The sequence below is a fragment of the Schistocerca americana genome, chromosome 1, assembly GCF_021461395.2.
Source record: "Schistocerca americana isolate TAMUIC-IGC-003095 chromosome 1, iqSchAmer2.1, whole genome shotgun sequence".
NCBI classification, from domain to species: domain Eukaryota; kingdom Metazoa; phylum Arthropoda; class Insecta; order Orthoptera; family Acrididae; genus Schistocerca; species Schistocerca americana.
Window position 1 is genome coordinate 555,870,188 of NC_060119.1, and position 26,473 is coordinate 555,896,660.

General features: G+C 43.7%; 1 protein-coding gene across 5 annotated transcripts in view; it reads left to right on the plus strand.

Moving 5' to 3' along the window:
• LOC124606240 (trafficking kinesin-binding protein milt) overlaps positions 1 to 26,473 on the plus strand; it is a 363,542-nt gene that overhangs the window by 306,704 nt on the left and 30,365 nt on the right. The window contains exon 2 of one of the 5 annotated variants that reach the window (XM_047138237.1): positions 13,556 to 13,754. The exons of the other annotated variants lie outside the window; for them this stretch is intronic. The gene's annotated coding sequence lies outside the window, so the exon portion shown is untranslated. The remainder of the gene's footprint in view (positions 1 to 13,555; positions 13,755 to 26,473) is intronic. 5 annotated transcript variants of the gene reach the window in all.

The window sequence follows — 26,473 nt, forward strand, 5'->3', positions numbered from 1 at the left end:
GACGAAAGCGGCTCCACTTTGTGACTGAAAACAAGAAACAAAAGTCTCCGTACAAGGGAGGCGTAGCTTTACGGAACTGTTGCTCAACATAGACCTTGTCGAATCTCCTCATTATCTTCGTTCAGCTGTCGGATATTCTTATATGTAGCCCCCCACCTAATCATTTCCATTCTTTGTCCTTCGTTTCCTGTCACAAAGCGCCTCTCCAACGAGAACAGAGCACGCGCCTTGGCTGCCGTACCCCAGTTAGGCCAGTGCTTGTAGCGATATAGAAGTTTCAGAGATCAGTAGCAAAATTAAAGATTCCAGTAGAGGTTGTTGTTCATCCCTAGCGTTTGTCGTCGATCAACTGAAATGGCAGTTGCGCTGTTGTCACAAGCTGGCAGCCAAATAGCACAAGTTTCATTGCGACCACGGCTGCGCACGAACGATTTTCGGTTTTCTGTTAACATTGTAGTTCGCGTGTGACAGTATTATGCTTTTTTCACGCTTGGCCGTAGCACAGGCGTGTCAAAGGCGCATCGTCTGTGCACGTAATTATTAACGGCTGTAACGCCAACTCTTACGTAAGCTCTGCAGCCCGTAGCCTTAGGCATACTAGCGCCAGTAGTTCGGTGCACAGAACGTGCAAAATAGCACCCAGGTGCTAAGGGAAAACGCATGTTGCTGACAATGGGATTTAGTCACGTATTGTATCGTCGTGAAAGTAATTCCCCATTTTCTCGTGTCTCTCTTGAAAGGGACTGATGTATTTTGCGGGCGTCTTTTTTTCGGCTGGTGTCAGAAATAAAGCAATAATTTTGCGTGTCAGAAGCGGGTGGTGATTAAGACGTACCATTGAGGATGGCGGGATCATAATCCCATTCCTACCACTCTCATTTTTTGCTCCAGTTCCCGGACCAAGTTCCTTCGACGAGGCCATCGCTGATCCCGTGCCCTCGTCCCTGGACAATTAGAGCGTGTCGTCGACGAGAAATGTCAGACCCCCTTTCTTTCATTCTTGAAAAGCATTTGTTTTTCACAAAAATAGCATACTGTGGCTCGTGTGTATATGCCACAAAAACAGCATACTGTGACTTGTGTGCATGCAGGTCACAAAGTTTCAATTTCGTATTCGGAAGACGAAAAAATAAATATACGCGTATGTAGCGCTGTGACACATTGAAATCGTCGCATGACAATATCGTAGCACACAGGTAGACGAGCCAAAACAAAATGCCCATTTGTAAAGTGGAGAAAAGCTACACTAAGGTACTGTGGCACTAGCCTTTCAGTGTGTACCAGAACTGCAAATGCGTACTTTCAAACAAACAAAAAGTTAGATCAAACTTTATTTTCTTGAAGTGAAATTTATTTTATTATCCCTCGTATGGCGCCGAAATGCACGAAGAAACTACTGATTGCCCGCTTTGTTTTTTTGCTTACCCGGCAGTCACCGGCCCTGTTGACCATGCGCTGCGTCAGCAGTGTCTCCTCTGCTTTCTATCCGTTGCAGTTGCCTCCCAATTGACTACATTCAAACCTTCCGCATGTTTCTTTGAATTGTCTTCCCATTTGTTTCTTGGCCTACCCAGGAATCTCTCTGTTGTAATGTGGGCAGTGAAAGTTTGCTTAAGAAGTCGGGCCTCTAGCATACGTATTATGTGACCTGCCCATTTGGGTCACCTGTTCTTTAAGTGCATAAACTACTAGGTCAAGTTTGTTTCACGGCACCACGGAAAATGAACTTGCTTCCTGGTCACAGGTATTTCGGGGTTGTGCAGTCCCGCAGTAACCACTAGCCAGCATCTTTCTGTCACAGCTCTCAGCCATCGGCTTTAGGTGTGGCTAGGTGTTGTGCATCCTATTGTTCAATGGTGCTCTTCTATCTTGGGTGACGGGGCCTGTGCAGTGGCTGACCGCGAAATGCGACACCACAAGGACTACTTGCGCCTCTGTCGCGGTTTCCTCCTCCTTCCGTGACGCGGTCACCTCGGCAAAAGCTCCCTGCGTCACCGCAATATTTAGCAAGAAGCAAACACCTCTCCAGTCAGTCCGCGTGACGCGGCGGTACACAGACGCTCGTTTACGTTTTATGGGCGGTCGGTTAAGCAGCAAGGACGTCCTAACCTTAACGCAGAGTGCATTCTTTCTGCTCCTCATTTTTTTCCAAAGAACTCCGCCATTTCAACCACGGTGCAACCTCGCATTATGCATATATTTCCAGAAACACCGTAAACACCAAGAAAAGTACTGGAACTGACTGGTAACCCTACCTGCGAAGCTAAACATTTGTAGTATAACATCAAACAGCCACATGTAAGAGCTAACTGTGCACGTACTTATAAAGTACTATTTGATACTGGGGATGAGTCAGTGCTTCCACTAGCTGTGTTACCTTGAGAGTGCTGCTATCCGTGCATTCACAGCAGTTGTTTCAGTGATACCACTGGAGAAATGTGGTATCTGCGCGGACCACATTTATTTATCATTGTGCTGGTGATGGTCTTACGTAGCGGAAGTCCTGAGTGCGCACCGTTAAGGCTTCGGCAGCTGGAATTTTAATGCCCTGCAAATGGATCTCGTTAGGTTAACGTCTGCTATTAAACAAAAACAAGTTACTGCAATACTCGGCAATAAATCGCTACAGTGTGGTTGGTTGGTTGGTTGATTTGGGGAGAGGAGACCAAACTGCGAGGTCATCGGTCTCATCGGATTAGGGAAGGATGGGGAAGGAAGTCGGCTGTGCCCTTGCAAAGGAACCATCCCGGCATTTGCCTGAATCGATTTAGGGAAATGACGGAAAACCTAACTCAGGATGACCCGACGCGGGATTGAGCCGTCGTCCTCCCGAATGCGAGTCCAGTGTGCTAACCACTGCGCCACTTAGCTCGGTCCGCTACAAGGTGGTGGAGAAGAGTTCTCTTACTGTGAATAGCACTCTGAGCGTTATACATAATATACTAACAAATTGTCATAAATTTTAAGGAAGCACAGTCAGTCTTGGTAGAGCATAGAATATCTGCTACATTGGCAAGTCTAGCATTTTACTGTGGATCGTATCAGCTTTTCAGATGAGTGGGCTGATGTTAAGATATACACATGACTCAGTAGGTCACGCCATTATAAATAGTTACGATTATGTTAATCTGTCCGCCCCCGGTAGCTGAGTGGTCAGCGCGACATACTGTCAATCCTAAAGGCCCGGTTTCGACTCCCGGCTGGGTCGGAGATTTTCTCCGCTCGGGGACTGGGTGTTGTGTTGCCCTAATCATCATCGTATCATCCCCATCGAAGCGCAAGTCGCCGAAGTGGCGTCAAATCGAAAGACTTGCACCAGACGGGCGGTCTACCCGACGGGAGGCCCTCGTCACTCGCCATTATTATATTATTATGTTAATCTGTTATCCAGTGGCATTTCAGGAAATAATTACACAGCCACAATTGAGTGCTTTATTTGTCATAAGTAACGACGTTAAAGCCTCTTCATCAGTTACTCTCGCATAAAAATGTCAAACTTCCAGCTTGTAATAAAGTAACGAAATCAAAGCACTTTAATCTTCATCAATGCGAAGAGTCCATAACGTACGGAAATAAAATGCAAAATTACACCTCGGACGTAACAGAATTGTAAATTGTAAATGATGCTTTTAATGTTGTATGTATGGTGTTATGCCTGTCAGCAGTTGAAAGTAATGGAGCATTGGAACAAAAGTACAAATTATCTCTAAGCTATTCATTGCAATTACTGCAGTATTTTTGGCGGTGTACTTAGTGTGATTCACGTCTCCCACAAAAGAACTTCGGTACTCCCCCAAAATGTTCCCCCGCACACAGTGCGTAGCTATTCATTACTTCTATATATGTATACATATCTACGTCAGATCTGTTCCTTGTCCTACAGGTAATCGACCGATGCTGCTCTCGTCACCCTGTGGTCCATGCTATCCATGACCCCTCTCCCTTGGCCGTGCCGCTGCTCATTCGCGTTTCTCTTGGTTCCAAGGAGTGGACTGGCTGACCGTTTGGCTAGGGAGGCAGATACTTACCCCCATTCCCTTTCATGATTCCAGCTGCGCATATGCGGATCTACGTCAAATCTGAGCCCAAAAGTGCAATTACATCTGGTGCGCTACTGCTCTCGGTAAGAAACTTCGCACAATCAAGGAGTCTACAGCGGCTTAGTGCTCTTCCTTACTCTCCTGTGTCTTATGCCGTCTACGCATTGGTCATACCAAGCTCACCCATTGTTTCCTCTTGCATAAAGAACCACCCCCACGATGTGGTTGTGGAGCCAGGCTGACAGTATCCAACATATTGGTCGAAGGTCCTCATCTTTTGGCCCTTCGATTCGTGGATGGTTGGACTGGTCCTCAGTTTCCTCCGTGAAAGTGATTATTTTCAGATACGAGGTTTTACTTTACTCTTGGTGCAGGGGTAGAGTGGTTTTGGTTGGGACCTATCTTCGTTCTCTGTCTGGAATCTCATAACTGCCCCGTGGAAAGACTGCTGTTTCACCCCTCTGTCTTCTCCAGTTTTTAAATATGGTCTATGTTTTAATGCCTTGTACTGTGTTTTAACTTCCTCGCTTTATAGTTTTGACTCCTCTGACTGGATCCGTCCACTTTTAGTGGTCCCTCTCTCTTCCGCGAGTAACTTAGGAATCGCGGGACTGATGACCTCACCGTTTGGTCCCATAACGCCCCTCACTCACTCATTGTTGCTGAATGGATATTGTAGCAATTGTACACGAACAACACGTCAAAAAGCAGACGTCGGCCCCATGCATGCCAGAATGAGTTTCACATTCACTGCGCATTTCAGGTAATCTCACTTGGCCTGACAGTGCAGTCCAACGTTATACACTCTTTGACAGGTGAAAACCGTGTTATCAATCCATATCTCTTTGTGTCGATTGGCTGTGGCCTCGAGGATGCTACGTTGGTATGTAGGCCGAGTACACAGTATTTATTCGCGGTTTTTGTAAGTGTGACGCTAGGAGAGATGTCATTTTTTTTCTCGAACCCCAAAGGAAGTGTTCTAACCGATCCGAACGAGCCCCGACCCCCACCTCTTATGTTTGAAGTTGTAATCAGTGTATTTATGTTTTAGCAGTAACATTCGCATGAACGGCCGCAAACTAGAATCATTTTGATAATACTAGTACTCAAATAACAGGAACACCTTTTAAAACACAAATGCTAACTGCCCAGTTAATCTTTCTGTGTCCAAACCATATTTCTTTTTTCGTGTTCGTAAGTCATATCCGTACCATATTTGACTGAAACTGTTCCAGGCTTTCCAAAGTTATACTTAATGTCCACCCCACAAACAGGGGTTCTATGAGTGTCTTACCCTCTCATTATTTTTCCCCGGATAGTAAGACGTGTGTACTAAGTTTTAAGGAAATTTTTGCTTACATTTCAAAGCAGCTCTTGAGTTTCACCACTTTCCTTCCGTTAACCCACAGCCACCTCCACAGGACTGCTAGGCATGTCGAAAACCCAGAGTATTTTCTGCAGATAATATATCACGAGTGTACCGAGTTTGGTTGAAGTTCCTACTTGCGTGGCAGAGGTATTCTACACGTCACCCAAACAAATAGCGGACATAGGATGGATTGACCCCCACGGTAGTTGTCTTCGTACTGAGTCCTGCGCTTATCAAATTTTATTTCGCTGCAGACATTTATCTTCGTAGTGAAACACAACGTAGCGAGTGCAGGGCAGGATAGGGGATGTCGAATCGATCAAATTTCTCCGGGTCAGATATGTACCGTTAAGTTCGGCCATGTAGACTGGTAATGCGATATGGCGTTCTTGGGAGCAGGTATCTGCATCGTGGACTGCCCGCTAATGCAGTTTGTGTGTACTAGAGTTTGTAAGTATCATAGATTTGCGATCGCAGGGTGGTCGTCGGCGAGGGCACATTGCGAGAGTGAGCACAGTATCGTGTCATAGGTTTCTCCGGTGCGAAGCAGAGTTCAACGAACTCCAAGCCAGTTGTGTTCGCACGTGTCTGCTCCTCCCACGTGTATCTGGCACAAACAGGTCCCACGTCCTCGTACCGCCCGTCCGTTGCGACACATCCCCTTCCGCCACCGCCACTTTGGTTAGCCACGCCCAGTCGTTCTCATTCCCTCTATCACATAATTGCGTTTGCCAGAGACAAAAAAAGCGTTAGTGTATGTCTACACAGCTTCAGCACTTTCATGTACACTGACCGAGAATGATTTGTTATTAAGCCGTAAGTTGTTCATTTCATGTATTTTTAAATGTCGGTCTACCGTATTCTGTTAACAGTACATGAAACGGTAAAGATTTAGTTACATTAGATTGATCGGAGACGCAGTTGTTCAGTATTTATGGTGGTCTGTATATGGCAGGCACCAGCAACTCGTAGCCCACTTCAGCCGCGAAAAGCTGCAAAGTTGTCATCAATGCTCAGATAGCAAAGGAGTTGCGGGAACCAAAAACCATTTTTGCTGAGATATTGTGACGGATAATTGCACACTGTTTTGTTGGATTTGTAGAACACACGGGCTTAAAACAAACATGTAGGTAGCTGGTCTATTATCTACGGACGGTCAACGAAATCTTACATTGCTTCGATATCAGACGCGTTTTCCACGTACTCGACAGGAGGAAGGGGCTACTTCTTTTAGCTGTGGCATTGCTTTTTGTTTGTGAGAAGAATGTTGTCCTTAGTATGGATTCCAGGTTAAGCTATAGGTGTACTTCTAATCGAATAAGTCAGTTCGTAGGGTAATAGAGAGACGAGTTCAACGAACATGCCTAATAACCCTTGAATTGACGGTAGCTCAACCACTTTGTTGAAGTTTCATTTGTGTTAAAAGGTGAAGTCATTACGAATGAACCTTGTTTCTGGAAACAATGATATTTTCGTGTCTAATGACTTTAAGAACTGGGGACAGTTTGCAGAGCCACGATGTTTGTTTCATGTACCATGTAAATAAAACTAAATTTTGACGCAGATAAATTGTGAAAAAGCATTGATGAAAAGGACTTGAAGATCTTTGCTCGTAACACAGCAGAGCTATACAACCGAACCTTTGCGTCAGCTGGCATTGCACAATCCAACTACATTACCGGAGGTGTTTGCGCTCAACATATTTAGGACACGTCTACTACTCTCGGACCTACTGAAAGTTTCGCAGACACTAAATTCTCTCTTTACTATTAATATTGATTTTTCTTCTGAGCACAATTTGCCGTTCGTTGGTTACGTTCACTGCCCTGTTGCCTGTACCAGATTCGTAACGCCCTTAAGAGTGCACAGCTAAGAAAGGCAGTCACGTTTATTAATGTGGTGTATATCAAAGCCGTGCAAAGTATCGTCACATTTATTAGTGTGGTGTATATGAAAGCAGTGTAAAGTATTCCCTAATTATTGAGAACCTTTTTTAAACACCAAACTAACAAAATTGCCATGTTTTTATTAATAATGAATAGGAGTATTGTGTCTATGCTAATTCTTTAACTTTGGTGGTTTTAGGAAAGTGAAGGCGAATCCTGAAATGTTGGTCACAGATTCAACCGCTAGTTGACTACAGCGACTGTAACTGATTCGACCCGAGTCCATTAAGATTACGTCAGGATCTGAATAGATGTTGGTTACTTCTTTATTAGCTTATCTTCCACGTATTCCTGTTTGCCCCTGCGTGTCAAACCTCACGCGATAAATGATCCACGCAGGAATGTTTATAGACGTTTGGAGATGCAAGTGGTAGTTGAGTGACAGTTGATGTCAAGGATAACGGCGCAAATCTCTTGCAAAAAAAACTTGGTGTGCAGCGACTTGTCTTTACGGTTTATAAATGGAAGTTTATCTCGGTATGGTAACACTTTCGTAGTGCCATTGCAATAGTTGACCCTCAAAACTACGGCAATTATGAAATGATGCGGAAGTCATCCAATTTCCTGTCTCAAATGCTGCTTTCCACCTGCTACTGATTGAAAACACCATAAGTGCGAGGAGTAGAGCGTCAGCTTGATGATGGTTAGGTGTTTTTTTCTGATAATTATTGACATTGTCCTAACATGACGCCACACAGGGCGTAAATGACACTGATTATTTGTATTTAGTGCTGAACTTATTTTAATGTTTCGCTGCACTCTCGTGTTGTGTAAATTATGTACGGAAAGAAATAATATGGCCAACGTGACATCCCTGAGATTTTTGAGACGCAAAGTGGGCGCAAATTTTGTTAGTCGCGAGTGTTTCGTTTCTTGTAGTGACGTTACAACAGCAGGTTGCGGCAGCGTCCTGAAGCGTGACCTAGGAAACGCGATCGATGACACACTGCACCCACTGCGCGGCGCAGGGCTCCGAGAATAACGGACCACCCTTCAACCTTGTGCAGCATTTAGTTCATATCGACTCTGATCCGCGGACGCGCTGCCTTTCCTCCATGTGCGAGCAACCTCAGTACGCGGCTTGGTCGCCTGTTAGCGAGTTTTTGCTGTTCGGATTGCTCTAGAACGGAGTGTATTACATCCTCAGACGGGGCGCCGGAAACCGACACGAGAAAAATGGAAGCTACCTGGAGTGCCTGTCGTCCTGAATTGCATACCAGTTCCGTCCGTACTCACAAACTGATTTCGTCGGTACAGGCATAAAACCACTACATTCGTAAATGCACAGTTTCCTGTGTCCTAGTCCAGTGCAATGAGAGGAATTTTTCAGTTTTCTAGCAGTGGCAGCGCTTGTTTAGTCCGCCTGTAGTTCTCCAAAAGCTGTCTTTAGTAAGCGAAAGTGAAGCTATCCCATATAGGAAAGCTTTTGTAAATTGCTGTTTCATAGTGTTTGATGTAATCGGTGTTTACGCAATTGTTCAGCGCCGTTAATGTTGCCTGTCGGCCCGGTAGCATTTAAGTGTTTTGCGTTGGGTGTTAAGTGTTTTCTTGGCAAGACAGGGAACTTTGTTCGTTGTGAAGTAGAAATGTGAGTTCCTAGAACCATAATCGGCTCTTCCAGCCAAAGCTATGTGCGTGTTTTTTGTTGGCTGATTGGCGCGGAGCCTCCCTGTTACGCTAGAATTTTTGGACATAACCAGTGTTGTGTGTGTGTGTGTGTGTGTGTGTGTGTGTGTGTGTGTGTGTGTTTCCTTCGACATCTTTCGTTGACTGTTGAAGTTTAACTTTCTGGAGCGCTTTTATCCCTGCGTTGTTTATAATACCTACATGTACATTCATATTTTCGTTTCGTCCTGTACATAAATCTGCAATTCAAAATCGATCGCATCTAGTTTAATTCTTCCCATCGTGAAGTATTTTTCCATGAGGCCATATTGCAGCACACCATAATAGTGTTGTATTAAATTCGTAAAAAAAAAATAAAAGAAATCCTTACGTCAAAATAGTGTTAGGCATGGAGGAATTTACGGTTCATTAGCCTGATCGACGATCATGATGCAATGGAAGAGAGAAAAGGGCCAATAAGGGAAGCATCAAATGCTGTTTTCCATTGGTCAATGACACTATCGGCTGATTTGTAGAAAGCAGCTCAGTGTACCACGTCCAGGTGAATAAATGCAGATTGTATGTAGTTCATGTTAAAAAGCTGCCCATAACTGGGGATACCTCGCGAACACGGTTAAGTCACGGCATGCGGGCTGCCGGTGCGTCACCCACTGGGTGCTCCCGCGTGGCGCTTTCGTTCGTCGACCGCCAGGGCCGCCACCTGAGCCAAGGCCGGCAGGCGTCACAGCCGGCTGCGGGTCACTCGTGCGGCCGCTCTGCTCTGCTTGGCTCCAATGCTCCGTCGCCACAGAGCGTTCTCACTAGACGAGCTTCCCATTTTACGCTGTTCCCACCCTCCCACACTCGTTTTTATTTTACCACTCAATTCTATTTAGCTCCTGCCGCTACCGACTGAGTGATGTGAAGGTCTTAACTCTCACAACGAAGACATGAATTAAGAGCAGAAACGCCTTAAAAAGCGCCATTTAAACGCTGTTTACCGAAATTTATACGCTTAGCAAGTACTGTGAAAGAAACATTTAAAGTCTTAGATTGGGACCTGAGCGGTCGACATGTCCACTGTGCACTTTGAGAGGAAACTACTTTTCCGTAATAAATATGTAGGAGACAAAAAGTTAAGGTTCAGTAACATTCAGACGTTGCTTGTGTGCAGAACATGTTTAGTGTTACTTTTATTGCGACGTAAAACAAACGAGATAGTTCGTAGTACTAAGGAATTGTACGTTGTGGAGAAATAGTGCACGACTAGTTTTCGAACGTGAATTGTGCTCTTTAGCTATGGTAAATTTTATTACATTCGATCAATTCTCTGGAAATGTTTGAGTGGCTAACTAATGATCTCTCATTAAATTCCGCCGGAAAATTTCGTATCCGAAATCTGACACGCAAGAGAGCATGATATTTTTTATTTTCTCTGCAGACATTGAAATAATTGAGGTTGGTGCATTTGAGTCCACACAACACTGCATTTGTCGCTTCCCCTGCTCAAAACATTCTTGCCAGTCGTTTTCCGTGAGAGTGGGCGGGAACTCCATTGTACACTTTTGACCCTTTACGTAGTATGTTTCCATCCACCTAGCACTGTGTTGGTCAATTTGGACAACCTTGTCACAGCCCAAGAACATACAGTTCAAGGTAGTAAAATTATAGTTTCTTAGTAATGTGAACAGTCTAGTTTCCTTTGCATCCAGATATTTTCCTAGACAGTGATACAAAGTCTTATTTTTACAGTGACGCATTTTAAGAGATGAAAATTTTTTGTAAGATCATTATTGCAAAAAGATCCATTAAAGACGACATTAGTTAAAACAGGCCTCGACATTCTCACTTCATGGATTCACACTAAATGCTAAGGAGTAAATGTATGGGAATAGTAGGATGTAATCAGTATTTGCAAAATTATTCTCCCGTGTTGGCCGTTTGTTCTTCTGGTCCCTAGTTCGTCAGAAAGGTTTAGACTTGGGAACAAAATAGTAAACGATTTTCTTGATTACACGTCAGCAGTATTCTTGGCTCTTAAACAGGATAAAAGGCACGCAGTGTTATGTAGGTAAGCATTCTTTTTTGTCAAAAATTTGACAACCTTCTACTCAGCGCGTAGTCCAGCATGTGCTTTGCAAATTGTGACGTATTTTCAGACAGCGTGAAAAGTGAGCAGCTATTTACTTTCTGTGTGACAAGAATACTGAAAGCCGAGTCGCCTGTGTAGCGAAACACGAATTGTAGACAGCGTATCCCTACAGCCGTACGCACTTGACCTATGACGAAGTAATGTGTTCGATGAGGAACTGAAGACACCTGCAGTTCCAAGAAACTCAGTCTCTCAAGCAGCCTATTTGCTCTTAATGCACGATCGTTACCTGGGAGAATGTCTTACGGTAGATGTCATGCTGAGAAAACGTGCACTAACCTCAACTCGGTTTTCCCTTGTGCCATAAATCTTGTTTCAACGATCCTAAGTCATCAGAAGTGTCATTGTCAACTCATAAGCTTTAAAAGCTCGACGCTTGGGTCAGCAAACAAAATTCTTCACTACTAATAAGTTACCAGTTTAAACAAGGGATTGTACGAGGCTTGTGAACATTACGTACTTTTTCTTGAAATACACATCCGAACTCTTATTAATTTAAGCTGCTCAGAGAAAGAAATTAGGAATGACGTCATAATACGGATAAGGACGTCAGATTTTCTAGGCAGATCCTGTCCCTTGTATGCATAAATAAGACCTCAGCCCCCTCGTGGGAAAATCAGAATTAACTGATGACAGCTTGCGGACGAATGTTGTTCCCTCCGTGCGCTGAAAGACATTTTGTAGTGGAACCCACGCGTAACTCAGTTGTGGCTCGTAGTGAAAGCGAAATGCACGCGTAGCAGGCCTGGAACGGTAGTGTGCCGTCATTCGTGTTGCATGGTTACCGAAGTACAAACTCGATATCCTCGGACGACAGCGGCGTGCCCGATGCGTCATGGTGTACCTGTTGCGGTACAGACCTGCCCTTTGCACGTGATTCACGCTGGATACAAGGGCGTGCGACTTCCGTCGACCTCGCCGCTGGCTGACCTCTGCAATAAGTGTGTGCGCGGCCTCGTTGAGTGCATAGCATGCCGTAACGCTCTTAAACTCCCCAGATTCAAAGCACTTCAAGCTGTTGCTGCTTCATCTCTGGTTGGTATCTTTGTCAGTATAACCAACGCAGGGTATTACATATAGAGCGTTCGGAAATTCCGGTCGCTAATTTGTGCATCGTGGGAGAGGGGACCGAGTACACATTATTTTGAATAGGAACCTAAGTCTGTTGTAACCATTTTAAATCAGGCCACTACCTCATCCACTTACGTTTAAGGAATTTAATTAGGAGTGACTTGCAACGAATCTAACCACCGCATTCGGTTAAGTAACAATTCCAGTGGAAAAGTAAAGTTATCCATTTCGCACTTTTAATACTTTCGCCGGTAATAAAACAAAGAAAAAAGAAGAGTACGCTGTGATTAGCACACGGGAGTGTTGCACAACAACAGCGGCTCTATACACACATTGGTCCTACGAATCATGTTAGCTAACTAACTCTGTCATACTCTCATCAGTTTTTCGTGCAGCGACCAGCAGAACTTTCTCTACAGGAGTTCCGGAAACTAAATCCTTCATACGAAAAAGTCCTATGGTGTTGAATCAAGCTATACACCTTGGCCTATCCGTAATTACCCGAATCGTTTGTTAAAATATCTCCCAATGTCAAGTTGATGTGAAGCTCTGTGTTGTCATGCTGAAAACAGATATATTCAATGTTACAGTTCCAATGAACGGGTCAAACACTTGATCGGTCAAACACGTGATCCAGTAAATACGCGAGACAGAATAACTTAACCCGTTACAATGCATAATACATTGCAACTTGCTTTGTTTCATATTAGCTGCATTGTTTTATTTTCTGTGGAGTTTGTCAATTTTCCCATACGATATCTGTTGATGACAGAGTGCTTGGAGGTGACGAGATGGTAAACTTTCTCATAAGACCATCTTCTTAAAGGAAAAAAAGGGTTTTCTGCTCTGTGTTCAACCAATTAGATTTCTTATCATCCTTGATAGCAACTTGTTAGTACAACTGTACTTACATTTTTTTCCCCGTAATCGTGTTCTTGTTCTGTAGGTGAGGCAGAACAGAAGCTGTGTGGCCATACCACTTTCGATAGCAAGTAACGCATCTGTTATGGCCCTGTGCTGATGCCCTATAGACGCTATTACGAGAAAATACTTTACTCTCAAGTCTGTAGAATCCTGCACGTGAATATATTGGGCTATCAGCTCATATCGCGATCTGCACCTGATGGCATTTTGTGGTGGCCTGCTGGCAAAGATAAAAGCGCTCAGTTGTTATCTGTGGCCGGTCGGCGCGCCGTTACACCGACGCCGTTGCGGCAGGCCGACAGTTCGATCCGAGACGTGAGCACAGACAAGCACCGTAGAGCAGGGCGAGGTTAGCGTCGCGTGTCCAGCAGTGAGAGCGGAAAGTCTCAGCAGCAACCCCGTCACCATGTGGATGAGGAGCTCGCTGGTGACGTGTCCTCCCCCACAGCTGCACCTGCTGGACACGCTGGACGAGGAGCAGCCCGAGGACGTCACGCATGGGGAAGAGCTGCTGCTGGAAGACGGCGACGAGGCGGCGACGAGCTCCGACGAGGGCGGCGACGACGACGACGATCCGTACGAGTACGACGATGAGCTGCCTCCCCCGCCGCCGCCGAGGTCTTTGGACGATGACCTCATTTTAGAAGGTAGACCACGCACGTCTGCGAGGTCAGCCAGCGCGCGTGTAGAACCGCATGGTGTTGCTAGAGCTCAGATTTCCAGGAAACGCCAGCGTCTGTCCAGTGCTATGCGGCAGCTGCGTCTATGCGGCAGCTGCGTCTACGCGAGCGCTGCACTCGGAGAGGAAAACGATTTCAGGATATCGCTTACATGTCAGTACGTAAATAAGACTATAGGTACTTGTCTCTGACCCTAAGGTAAATTTCAAGCTTTTTGTGTCCTCTGGCGTACATTTTCTGTATTTGGTCATAGATGTGGGTGACGCCGTCGCTCTTGTGATTACTGCGGAAAGTAGTTAATGATGTGGTGTTCCTCCAGCTTTTGCATTGTCCTGATCCTCTATATATTAGGCCATTCCGTATGGACAGACAAAATTCCCTTGGAATGACTGTGAGGAGATATTGCTAGTACGTTCAGAAATCGTTTCTTTTATTTTTGGACATTGATTGTTGAGACCTGAAAATTACGTAACATGTATAAATTACATAACACGTATGGGGCAATCGTTACTGACGGGTTAAAAGGTGTTGTCTGTAAATTCAAATGCCCTCTCCATCGCTGTCGATCTTATCGTTCTGAAGTGTTTTCATTAAGATTTCCGCTCGGTGGTGGGGGCTTTTAGTTAACTACGCAGAAACAACTTAACAAAAGTAAGATTGGTGTCAAAAATCTCTTCAGTGTAAACTAACCTGTATTGTGCCATATACTAAGCAATGTCGAGGACAAACTTTTGTCCCTTTCCTTGTACGACCAGAGGCTCGAAAGGCACCTGTCAGGTGGTGCAGAAAATACAGACGTTATTATAACACAGTTATACAAGTTTGTTCGTCGACAAACTGCGCAGTGAGACATTCAGAAATGTTAGCACAAGAGCTCATCTATTTTGACGCTAGCAACAAATAGTTGATTTCATCCATTCGTTTCGCTGTTCGCCAACTGTGCAGATACCTATTTAGTTCGTAGAGCGTAGAACATAGAAATTGTACGATAGGGTAAATATGTTGTTACGTAAGACTTGAAATGGAAGTTTCTTTGCGGCAAGAAAGGTTGCTCACCACAGTCATTTCCATTGTGAACAATAGAGTACAGGTCCCGTGCAGGCGCTAGACATCAATTATCTCCCTGTTGGCGAAGCGTTACGTAAGTCTTGATCTCGTTACATAAAACATTGATCCGACTGACGGAAGTTTAAGTGTCTGTTGCCAAGCGTGCATGTATTATGTCCAGAAATTCATTAATTACATGACAACTTATATGCGATACAAATTAGCACTACAGAAATTAAATGAACTGCTTTTATCCTGTTTTTTGATGCAAAAATATTCGCAGGGCTAAATCTGAAAGAATACCTTTATTCTAATATTACTGTTCACGATCGCCTGCCTTGTCGACGATGAGATTTTGTAGTATGATATAGGCAGTGTCCCTTTGGAGCCCTCTCGGCATTTGCCTTAAGCGATTTAGAATAACCTAAATATGGGTGATAGGACGGGGATTTGAGCTGCCATCCTTCCGAACGCGAGGTTCAAAAGACTGCTCCACTTTGCTGGCTCTCCCGAGTGTCACTAATCAGATCTTTTTTTTTTTCTTTTTTCCTAAAGATAATTTAATATGACGTCTCCAATGATAACGACGTTGAGGAATGGATGAATTGTAGTCTAATATTTTCTCCGCGCATAGAGAAACTCACTACCTTGTCACGATTATTGGAATATCGGATAAACTGCCTCGTGAATAAAAACATAGGTTCTCACTTTGGGAAGCACGTAGGAGGATTATCGGTAGTATTCCGGTCGTGTCAGTGGAGTACGTAATATGGATTTAAAATAGTGGCTAGCATAGAAATCACATTTTCTGCACTAACGAAAATTCATGCTTCGCTGTATTGCATGGCATTGAATGAAATCATAGCTTTTAAGTTTTTTTTCCCCAGAGGTAGATATAATTGGATTACAGATACGTGGCACGAAGGTATTAATTTCCCGCCCCCCCTCCCCAACACACACACACACACACACACACACACACACACACACACACACATTTCGGTGGTAAAGCAAAATGACGTATACTTCTACAAGAATTAGACTTCGTGCAAAACATTTCGGTGGTAGTCATTATAACACAAAGGTTGATCATTTTCGTAAAGAAACAGGTATTTTTTGCCTACGACCTCAGTCAAACTCTGCCTTGTCAAAAATATATCCCATTCGCTAATATTAGTAGTCTGCAGTGGCAGTAAAATTGTACGCACACCATTAATCTATTTACCGAGGAAAAAGTCGTATCCCCCAATTACGAAGTCTGACAGAAGTGCAGTGATGGAGTCGGGTTGTGGATATAGTGACAGCTGACCGGAGCCATCAGGTGTGTGGTCCTCTGAAACGCGAAAGTACGCATCCCTCTCTAGTCTGCTCCGCACAATGTCGCTGCTTCGACGTAAAATACGTACCTGTTGTTTTCTTGCGCAGCTGAGAAGGTCGTTACGAGTAAAGTTGCATCGCGCATGGCCGCTGACAAGTGTGGTTTGGAGAATGCTAGGGGTTCCCCGCCAGTGACTTAGCCTGCTTAAGCAGTTCCCAACTCTTGGACGTAACACATACCACACCCGAACAAACGTGCTATAGTTCTCATGTATGAGCTCCTTAGAGCACAAGTGAAGTAAATCGCCTTATTCTTATTTCGAAATAATTAATAGTTTACTAGGTTTGTTATAAAGAATTCAGCAGTACTTTTGTGTTATATTATGTATTATCAGTAGAGTTTTTTTCTGACTCTAGCTAACAATTTCAATCAGTTTCATCCAGACCTGATAAAGGCCCTAAATGGAGTTCTGCCAATTGTGACATAAGTGGGTAAATGATTTTATATTCTATAAGAATATATATGGCAGTCAATAACATTGAATGTACATAATTAAACCTAAGCTGTCACTCATCGTCAGTACTACAAATTCAGTTCAGTAGCCCATTGTCTTCCGAAATAAGACTCTGAAAGTTGGGGGTGAACAGTTCCATGTCGTCCTTCGCTTTTGTAACAGCCAGTGGTCCTGGGTACAGCTTTCCTCGTGGTATGTTTGTCAGAAACTTTGCATCCGTTTCTAGATGTCGGCTTGAAGTTCAGCTTGTGAAGTTCCATGTATGTTGTGTTTCCTTTAAAAAGAGTGCGAATGGCTCACTCGTTTGCTACGGAATCCATTGCATCTTCAACCATGACACTGGTTGTTTTTCAGTGCTAGTCCTTCTGGTGAAAGACTCCAACAAGTTTTACATAGACAAGAAGTTGTTTGTCATTAGTTCCTTTCTCACTAGGGTTTTTCCCGTTAACTTCGCAACAATAGTGTGCCAGTCATTGATACAAAATATATTAGTCTTAGTGCAGTTTCCTGTTGAGACAAAATCACCGTCATTGGTGAGCTAGGAATGGCCACCTGTCATTTTACTTTAATAGAGAATTTATCTACAGCAGTTACGTCTCAGAGGTACTTAAAGCACCCAAACAAGAACTATTAATGTTGGTGTAAAATAATGGGAAAATATAAAACATTAATATTGTATGACTTTGAATGTAATGGAAAATATTCATCGCTGGATCAATTGCCCCAGATGCTGTTTTTATTGCTATAACTCACGACAAATCACGTTGAACACAATTTAAACAAGGAAACTCATGTTATTGAAACAATCGGAAGATCGAAAATCTCACAGCAAATTGAGAAAACTCAAATAATAGGAGAAACTGTCACTTCAGCTATCAACACACAGATGGTTCTGATTACAGCAGAAACTTGTTGCCATCTGTGCGGTTGCTGTACTAGTTACCTATTACACCATTGGCTCTTTCAATAGAATGCCACCAGCTTGCTTGCATGGTTAAAGCTGTCATTTCCATAGCCCTCCTTGCGGATTTATCCTCATTTAATGGACGCAACATCATACTCTCAAGTGGTAGAGGAACAGAATAATGGAGTACCGAGATTCATCTCTGAAAACTATCAAACCATCAGAATATGGAAAACACGGTGGGAAATATTCTTAAAAAGGTATATATTTCCTCTAGGCAACGAACAACTTCTACTTTTAAAGAATAATTTTACTTTATGAGCGCCCAACTGTATTGATTATTTCAACTGACCATCATCCTTAGATATCGATTACGCCTAGCCGCACCGCAGCTAACCAGTTTTGTGGAATTTCAAAATGGAGAAACACACACACACACACACACACACACACACACACACACACACACACACACACAGACAGAGAGAGAGAGAGAGAGAGAGAGAGAGAGAGAGAGAGAGAGAGAGAGAGAGAAGGGGGGGGGGAGGAAGGAATACATAGCACAGTCCTTTCTCAAGGTATGCGACAAAAGAACAGCCTAAATTTTTGAGAACGGTCAACAAGTAGAAAAAGAAAGTGAGGGCACAAATGAAAACAGTGATTTTGGTGATGAGATTTCCAATAATATGAGGGACATCAAAATTTCACCTGGCACAGCGGGACCATGGAATGATTCCATTCCAAATTAATCATCACATGCAATTAACACATGCAGCCCACTGGGAGACAATAAATTCCTGTATCGTAGAACGCTGTTGGTCGTTGACGAATCCACAACCCTCCCCACTCTTGCACTTCCTCGTCCGACTAAAACCGACGTCCACACATCTTTCTTCAGGTTGCCAAACATGTGACAATCGCACGCTGAAGGGTCCGGGCTGTACGGATGATGTTGCAGTGTTTACCAAGCAAATCGCTGAAGCGTAGCCTTCGTCCAATTGTCAGTGTGAGGGCGGGTGGTCTCGTGCAACAGGAAGATTCCGCCCGACAATATTCAGACAGCAAACGGCAAAGTCACCAGTGCTAACACGACACATCATCCCCGCCAAAGAAAGCCAAACCTGGTCACACGAGTTATGGTAAGGTCATGATACTTTTCTTGACTGCAGGGGCCCCTCTTGCTCGTTGACTTCCTCATGCGAGGAACCACGATCAGTGCGCAGCGCTGTGAAGACACTTGGCAGTAGTAACTGACGCGCCATCAAAATAAAATGCCTAGGTAATGCTGTCGTACGGGATGACCATGTTGAACGATGACGTCCGCCCCCACAATGCCGGTTGGACGGAGGCTACGCTTCAGCGATTGTTAGGAAACACTGCAACGTCCTCCGTACATCCCGTATTTTTCACCGTATGATTTTCACATCTTTGGCGACCTGAAGAAAGACATGCGTGGACGTCGGTTCCAGTCGTACGAGGAAGTGCAAGAGTGGGTGTCGTTGTAGACAAGTCAGTGACCGACCCCGTTCTACGAAACAGGAATAGATCGTCTCGTCTCAAAGTGGGATAAATGTAATTACAGTGAAATCCAGATCATTAGCTGCTTAGAGGCGTTGATAAATATCAACAGGGACAGTTGAAAATGTGTGCCCCGACTGAGGCTCGATCCTGGGATCTCCTGCTTACATGGCAGACGCTCTATCCGACTGAGTCATCGAGAACACAGAGGGTAGTGCGACTTAAGGGACTAATCTCTGGCACGCTCCCCCTGAGACCCACTTTTGCAACTTAGTGTCCACACACTACATTTGTAGTGCAGTGCCCCTGTCCACTATACTCATAACTCCCGGCAGCCAATCTACCGATTCCCGTAAGAGTTTAGCAACGTGAGTGCATCCGCACTGAAGAAGACCATTGGCCGGTAAGCCTTATCTATATGAAGATAGTATGTGTTCTTTCGGACATGTCCGAAAGAACAGATACCATCTTCATTGGGATAAATGTCTTAATGCGTCCTTAATGCGTCTGGTGATTACTTTGAATCGAAACTTTCAATGGTAATGTTACGGCGGTTGTCGGTGTTCATTTGACAGCCCATTATATGTTGAACACGATTAAAAATATTTCCTTTCCAGGATAATGGTCACGTGAAGAAAACACAGGTGTTTTCGGCTTGGATGCAGACCTTTCATATTTTATACGGAGCTAAAGAATACAGTATGACATTAGATGTTGAACCATCAATGTATTAAAAACATTTATAACTTTCCTCGTTCTAACTTTAACAAATTTTCAATGTGTGACCTGTTGTCACTCCTTATACCATTCATCCGTCTTCTTTTGGTCTTCTTTAAACAAAACCGACCAATTACAATAGCACTGTGATCGTCCAACGAACTAAATAATATCGCAGTTTCATGAAGCCGTCTAGTAATATTTCGCAGTATTAACATTTTAGAGTCCGCCAGCCAGTTTCATCATGGCTTCCATATGTTGAAAGAGGACATAGCATTGGGAAAATGACTAGCCAAACCCTTGATTTTGAATCAACAAAGTACACTTTGCTTGAACTGTTACCCATAGGTAGAGAACGAAACTGAGTGGTATTCGGCTATTTGTTCGAAGCAAACAGCAGTGTGGATATCGGCTAAGCAACCTTCTTTAGATGCTAATGGCATCGGGAAACTTACACCAGTAAAATTGTCGCAGGCTCGGCAGAAGCTGTGGAACAGTAATAACACAGCCTTGTCTCGTAAAACACTGGACACTGGCGCTCCGCACAAATAGCAACATTCATTGCTAAATAAGAGTATTCTTAATCAAGTGTTCTGCTCAGCATTTAGATTACCCTATTTCCCTAGCGCTTCCCTAGCGCTGCGATGTACGTCGTTTTTCTCGTTTTAGTTTGCCTAATTTGGTATTCCTGTCTCCATGACAGATTTGTTTACCGTGGGCGTACATACATTAATCCAAGGGACTGTATTGAAAACTGTCAATGAATTTGCGTGTATCCAACAGCTTTCAAACATTCCAGCCATTTTATAGTAGTACTATGTGGCCTTGAAGTAATATTGCAGTGGCGCTCCAACAAACACTGCGGTTTATTGCTAACGATGTTATCCACACGAATGGAAGAATTCTTATCCAGCATTAACCAAAAAACAAGATATGTGTCGTTTGTTGGTAGTCACGAAAAACTCTCTAAACGAAAATTACATGTTTCTAGCTTCTCGCTAACAAGGGAAATATCCAGCTCGAAAGACTAAAACTAAATAAATATGCCGGCCAGGCTGGCCGAGCGGTTCTAGGCGCTTCAGTCTGGAACCACATGACCGCTACGGTCGCAGGTTCGAATCCTGCCCCGGGCATGGATGTGTGTGATGTCCTTACGTTAGTTAGGCTTAAGTAGTTCTAAGTTCTAGGTGACTGATTACCTCAGAAGTTAAGTCCCATAGTGCTCAGAGCCATTTGAACCATTATTGAAATAAAAATGATTTTGAAACACGGAGATGTCTCGGTTTTACCGCAATCAAGGTCGTTAATGTGTTAAATTCTACATGTGTGTAATCTGTTTGAATTTTAACTTATCTAGACTGCGAAAGCACAAGTCGCTGAAGGAATAATGGCGTGTGACAAGCAGCTACGGCAAATAGATCCACATGTCATAAATGAGATATTATTTGGCAAAAGATTAAACATTTGCTAGAAGTAATGTGTGTTAGATATTTCTATATGTAATGAAAACTGTATGCAGTTTCTCTGAAATTGGAGACATTGGTTACGTTACCTTTCGTTGAAAAGGGAGCCAGATAGTGACGAAAACCCAAATGAACGCGCACAGTAAATGGCAGTCAGTATTTGGAAAGTTGTGTACCATGGTGTGTTGGTCCCTGCATAGTGGTGTTTTTCGTAATGGCAGAGGGAGCTCCAAGGAACACTTTCGCCCGGATTTTCTCCATAAAACGTAGTAGATGAAAACTGTCGCGCTGCCCTACATTTTACGGATTAACACTAGATAACACTTCATAACTGATTCACAGTGCTATTGTGCTGATAGCGTGAGGATTACTTTCCGGCTTAAGTGTGTTTCGGGTATTTTTTCGCACGAGATGCGCCATGAGGAGATTAATTTTGCCCACCTTCACAAAGTATGCTTAAAACCTTGGCTTATCACTACCTCATATCCATTTTTGCTTATAGAAATATTATTTACTCGCCGTTGAATTAACACGTTTTGGTAGTGTTCATAAAGCTGTTAAAATTTCAGTGTAGACTTCCTTTGGCGTCGATTGAAGCATTGATGCCACAGGGCTCCGCAAGAATTGGATGGAAACTACTACGCATTTCGACCCTGATGGTTACTTATCTTACTCGTCGAACTGAAGTGCCTAACAGATGGGTAGATTATAAATCTTTCTGTTCTATTTTTGTAAGTTTTGTTGTTGCTTCCTGCTCGTTGATTCGTCCGATATTGGTCAGGAGCAAATATGCCACACATCCATATTTTCGTGAATTAATGACGTCCAACTTTCTTCAGAACCCCAAGCCCGTCGACATTAATGCAAGACAATAGGTGGTCGATTTTCCGACAGTGACCAAGAAGGACTCGGCAGCAGCTTAATTTCCGCCTTGAAAGCATTTTGGCTGGTCGTAAACTAAAGTTTCCGCTACTTACGCTAGAATATCGCGTACGTCCTCGCCGGGACTTTTCGCGCTTTACAACCGACTTGATTTTTGTGCGCCATTACAATAACTCCACTCTACAACCTCATTATTTTTGCTGGGCACAGCACACAAATCTACTTTAACGCAGTGTTCTGGACACTAAGTTGCGCTACTAGGCCTCTCCCAAATGCGCATCTATATTGCGAAAGCCGCCGTACGGTGTATTTGTGGGGGTGGGGGTCTATGTTATGTGCCAGTATCGTATGTTACCCCTCCCTCCATATTCTATTCGCGTAAGCTAAGCGCGAAAAACATATTGTCGGGACTCTTTTGTATAAAATAGAATTTCTCTAATTTTAGGTTCGTGGTCTTGACGCGAGATACTGGTCGAAAGTATCCAGACACGCCTATTGATGCGAGTTTGACCACTAGCTGAAACTAGAGGCAGGTGCCAGTATAAAAGAAGGCGGGGAGTACTGTGTCGTCAATAGAGAACTATGGTTGGAGCCACGAAGATGGCGGTCGAGCTTAGGCTTGTTCTGCGCACCTACGTCACGCATTCCCCGACAATCGGTTGGGGTTCAGTAATGTTATGAGCGCTGTGAATGTAGTAGCCAGTGCCAGCGTCAAACTTGATCACAACGAGTAATTTAGTGAATTTTTAATCTATTTGTTGCGAGCTGTCATCGCTGATGGTGGTCAGCGACAAATTCTACACAAGCACGCGAGAGACATAATTTATAGAATACATGTCTTGTTAAAGCGCAAATCATGCGTATTCGTGACGTACTGCAACTGTCGCTTGGAACAGGCAACAATGAATCCCCGTGCATGCCTCGACGTGCGCGGACCGCAATGGTTGTTGAATCGAACTGTAGTAACAGCAGAATGGGTCGGTCAGGAGAGCTCAGTGGCTTCGAAATCCAACTTAATATTGAATGCCAGCTAGGTACCATGTCCATCAGGGGCGTTTCGATTCTTCCAAAGCTGTCAGTCGACAGTTGGTGGGACTGAAGTGGAAACGCGAAGAACAACCACAGGTAAATCGAGACAGATCTAATGTACTCACGGACAGGACAGTCGAGCATTGCGGAACTTGGTTACAAAAGTCTCACTATATCAACGGAGAAATAACTTGTGAATTCCAAAGTGGTATCAACAGTCCACCTAGGATGATGACTGTCCATGTAGTGTTCAAAATAATGTGGTACAACGGTCAAGCAACTTGTCATAAGCCCCTGATTTCTGTAATCAGTGCTAAGGCCAGTATTACACTGTCATATGTTGTTACTTCAAATATTTGTCAGACGTATTTGGTGGTGTAATAGGATAAGGAACGTTGTCAAAGCTCGCCTTTCGTCAAAGAAATATGATCAAATCTAGGGCCTCGCCGTAGATTTGATCCTAACAGTCGCTCTCATTCTGTCACTGCAATGTGGAATGTAACTACACGGACCGCTGACATCGCTACAGCTATTTGACATCTGTGGTCTGTTTGTAAACAAGGCAGCAAAAAGTTTAGTTAGTATGTTCCTTTCGTTAATGTGCACAGTTGTATTAGCGCCATATTGTAAGCTAGAGTAGCTATCTCCTGTAGCGAGAAAACGCAGTGTTACGGTGAGCCTGTCTTCTTAACATATAGCATTTCTCAAGTGACTACTGTGCTTTGTAGTATGTGTAGTCACTTTATTTTACTGAGCAAATACTGAAATGAACTCTCCTCCATTCGTAATTTATATAAGATTTGGTGGCCTCCGTTGCAGCTCTTGTAACAAATTTTGCTGGATACTTTTATCATCTCGACGTAAAACCCACGACTTCACCCAAGTATAGGGTGTATCAAAAAGAATCACCGGATTTAAAAAAAAATCATAACTATTATGTTGTTAGAGATAGTGCGAGAGCAACATACTGTTGGAAAGAGCAAACTCTCGAGTTTCACATGGTTCTCGCTAGATAGCAGCAGTGTGTGCTCACTTCAGTTCTAGTAAAAATGGTGTCAGGACAACAGAAAGCGTTTTGTGTTCTACGTTTCGCGCACTGCGAGGCAGTAATAACAGTTCAGCTTGAGTTTCGTACTCTGGGTATGGTGTGGATGCTCCATACGCGTGTTCGTGTAGAGGCAAAGCGCCGGACCGCCACCGAGTCTCATGACACGAACTTCGAACGCGTCCGCCATAGTTTCACACAAGGAGTCTGCAGAAATCAGTTGCCTGTGCAGCTCGAGAGCCCAACATGCTGCCGATGTCCATCTGTCGTGTGTTGCGTCGACATGTACACGATATCGTACAAAATTCAGCAACTGCAAGCCTTTCGCAAAGGTGACAAACGACGACACGTGGAGTTCTGTAATTTCGTTCTTGGCAAGATGGAAGATGACAGTTTCCTTCCATGTTTAGTGTTTAGTGTCAAGGCAACATTCCATTTAAATGGAAAGGTTGACCGTCATAATGTGAGAATATGGGGTACGAACAACCACTTGAAGTTGTACATAATGAGGCGGACTCTCCAAAATTTAATGTGTTTTGTGCTGTTTGACGGGAAAAGGTGTGTTCTCCATTTTCTTTTCCGAGAATACTGTTACAGGAAGCATATATCTCGATATGCTTGAGAGCTTTCTTTCCCCACAGTTGGAGAGTGATTGGAACGAATTCATTTAGCAACAGGATGGGGCACCGCAACACTGGCATCTGGAAGTGCGGGAATTCTTAAAACAAAGGATTACGGAATCGGTCGCACTGGACTAAATTATCTGCCTTACATTACTGGCCTCCAAGATCACCGGACCTGACTCTATATGATTATTTCTTGTGGGGATTTATAAACGACTCTTTATGTGCCTCCGTTACCAACACCAATGAATGAACTGAGACATGCTCGCTGCAGTGTGGGAACAATTTGAATACCACATTGATATATGCCGTGCAACTGTAGGGTGGGGTATATTAAATACGTATGAGAAGTATGAAAAAACTTTTTGAGTTTACCGTTCATCAAAAAACAAAATTTATTGTATATATTTGTTAATTTAAGAATGATTCTTTTTGATGCACCCTGTATGTTTCCCTTTTTTCCGCGAGTTCTCTTCCAAAAACACACAATGCAATTGCGGTACAAGCAACTGCAACGCATTATAACATTATTATTCTCATCATTTGGAACGCGGTTTCTCAGACTTTCCGCTGCAATTCGTTGAACATTTCTCGTGACGCCCGCACGCCGATTAAACAAACATGTAACGAATTGTTCATCTCTTCCTTGAATCTTTTTTCGCATTTACGTTATCCCAACTTTGACAGTCCCAGGGCGACGAAGAGGGCGCAGGATACAGCGTTAAAGCTCAACCCGTACGAAACCCAAGAGGTACTGGTTAATCATTCTAGGCTCATTAGCCCGAAACATCGGGAATCCCAACCATCTTCAATCCAAAATGGGACAAATTTCAACTTACCATTGAACAGTGTGTCTAGGAGAAATAATAGATGAAAATATATGTTGAACTGATTGTGAGCAAGTAACTGCAGTGTGCAAGAAGGCATCAGCATCTTTCCATTCCTTACAAAATTTAAAAAGCTCTTCCCTCTCGACCTGAAAAAGAAACTTGTGCAAACACTTCAACATCCAGTTATTGATAACAGCGATGTTATCCTGCAAGACATTTCTTAGGAAAGCTCAAGGCGCCTGGAACTGGTTGTGAATGCCTGTGTTCGTTACATCCGTGATCTTCGACTCTTTGATCACATTTCACCATCTCTTGGATTTCACCATCTCGTGGACAGCTGGCTATGTGCAGAGATTCCCATACCCTTTGTCTTCTCTACTATTTTATCAGCCTATACTACCCCCATATATCTCCTGGATCATAACGCCCTTGTCTGAAGAACATGGCAAAAACACCCGTTTCGACCAAAATTCGTTGTCCCACTTTTAGCCACTTTCACGGTCTTTCTCGGTAGCAGGAACTCGACTGCGCATTCTATTAAGAGAACTGTATAACATACCGAGCTTCAGTAGAGAGCCAATGACGTGTCTACTAAACCAGCTACGACTACCTTGTCATCCGTCTTTCCAAACAGATCTTTCTCATTTACAGGTATTCTTAGCTGGTGCAGTCTCCTTAAATTTTCCCTCTCCAGAACTCGCTATATTAGAAAACATCTATTTTGTACACATATGAAGTGTTCTTATATCTGCCAGTAGTGGCAGTAGCAGCAGTATTACCAGTATTACCTTTGCTA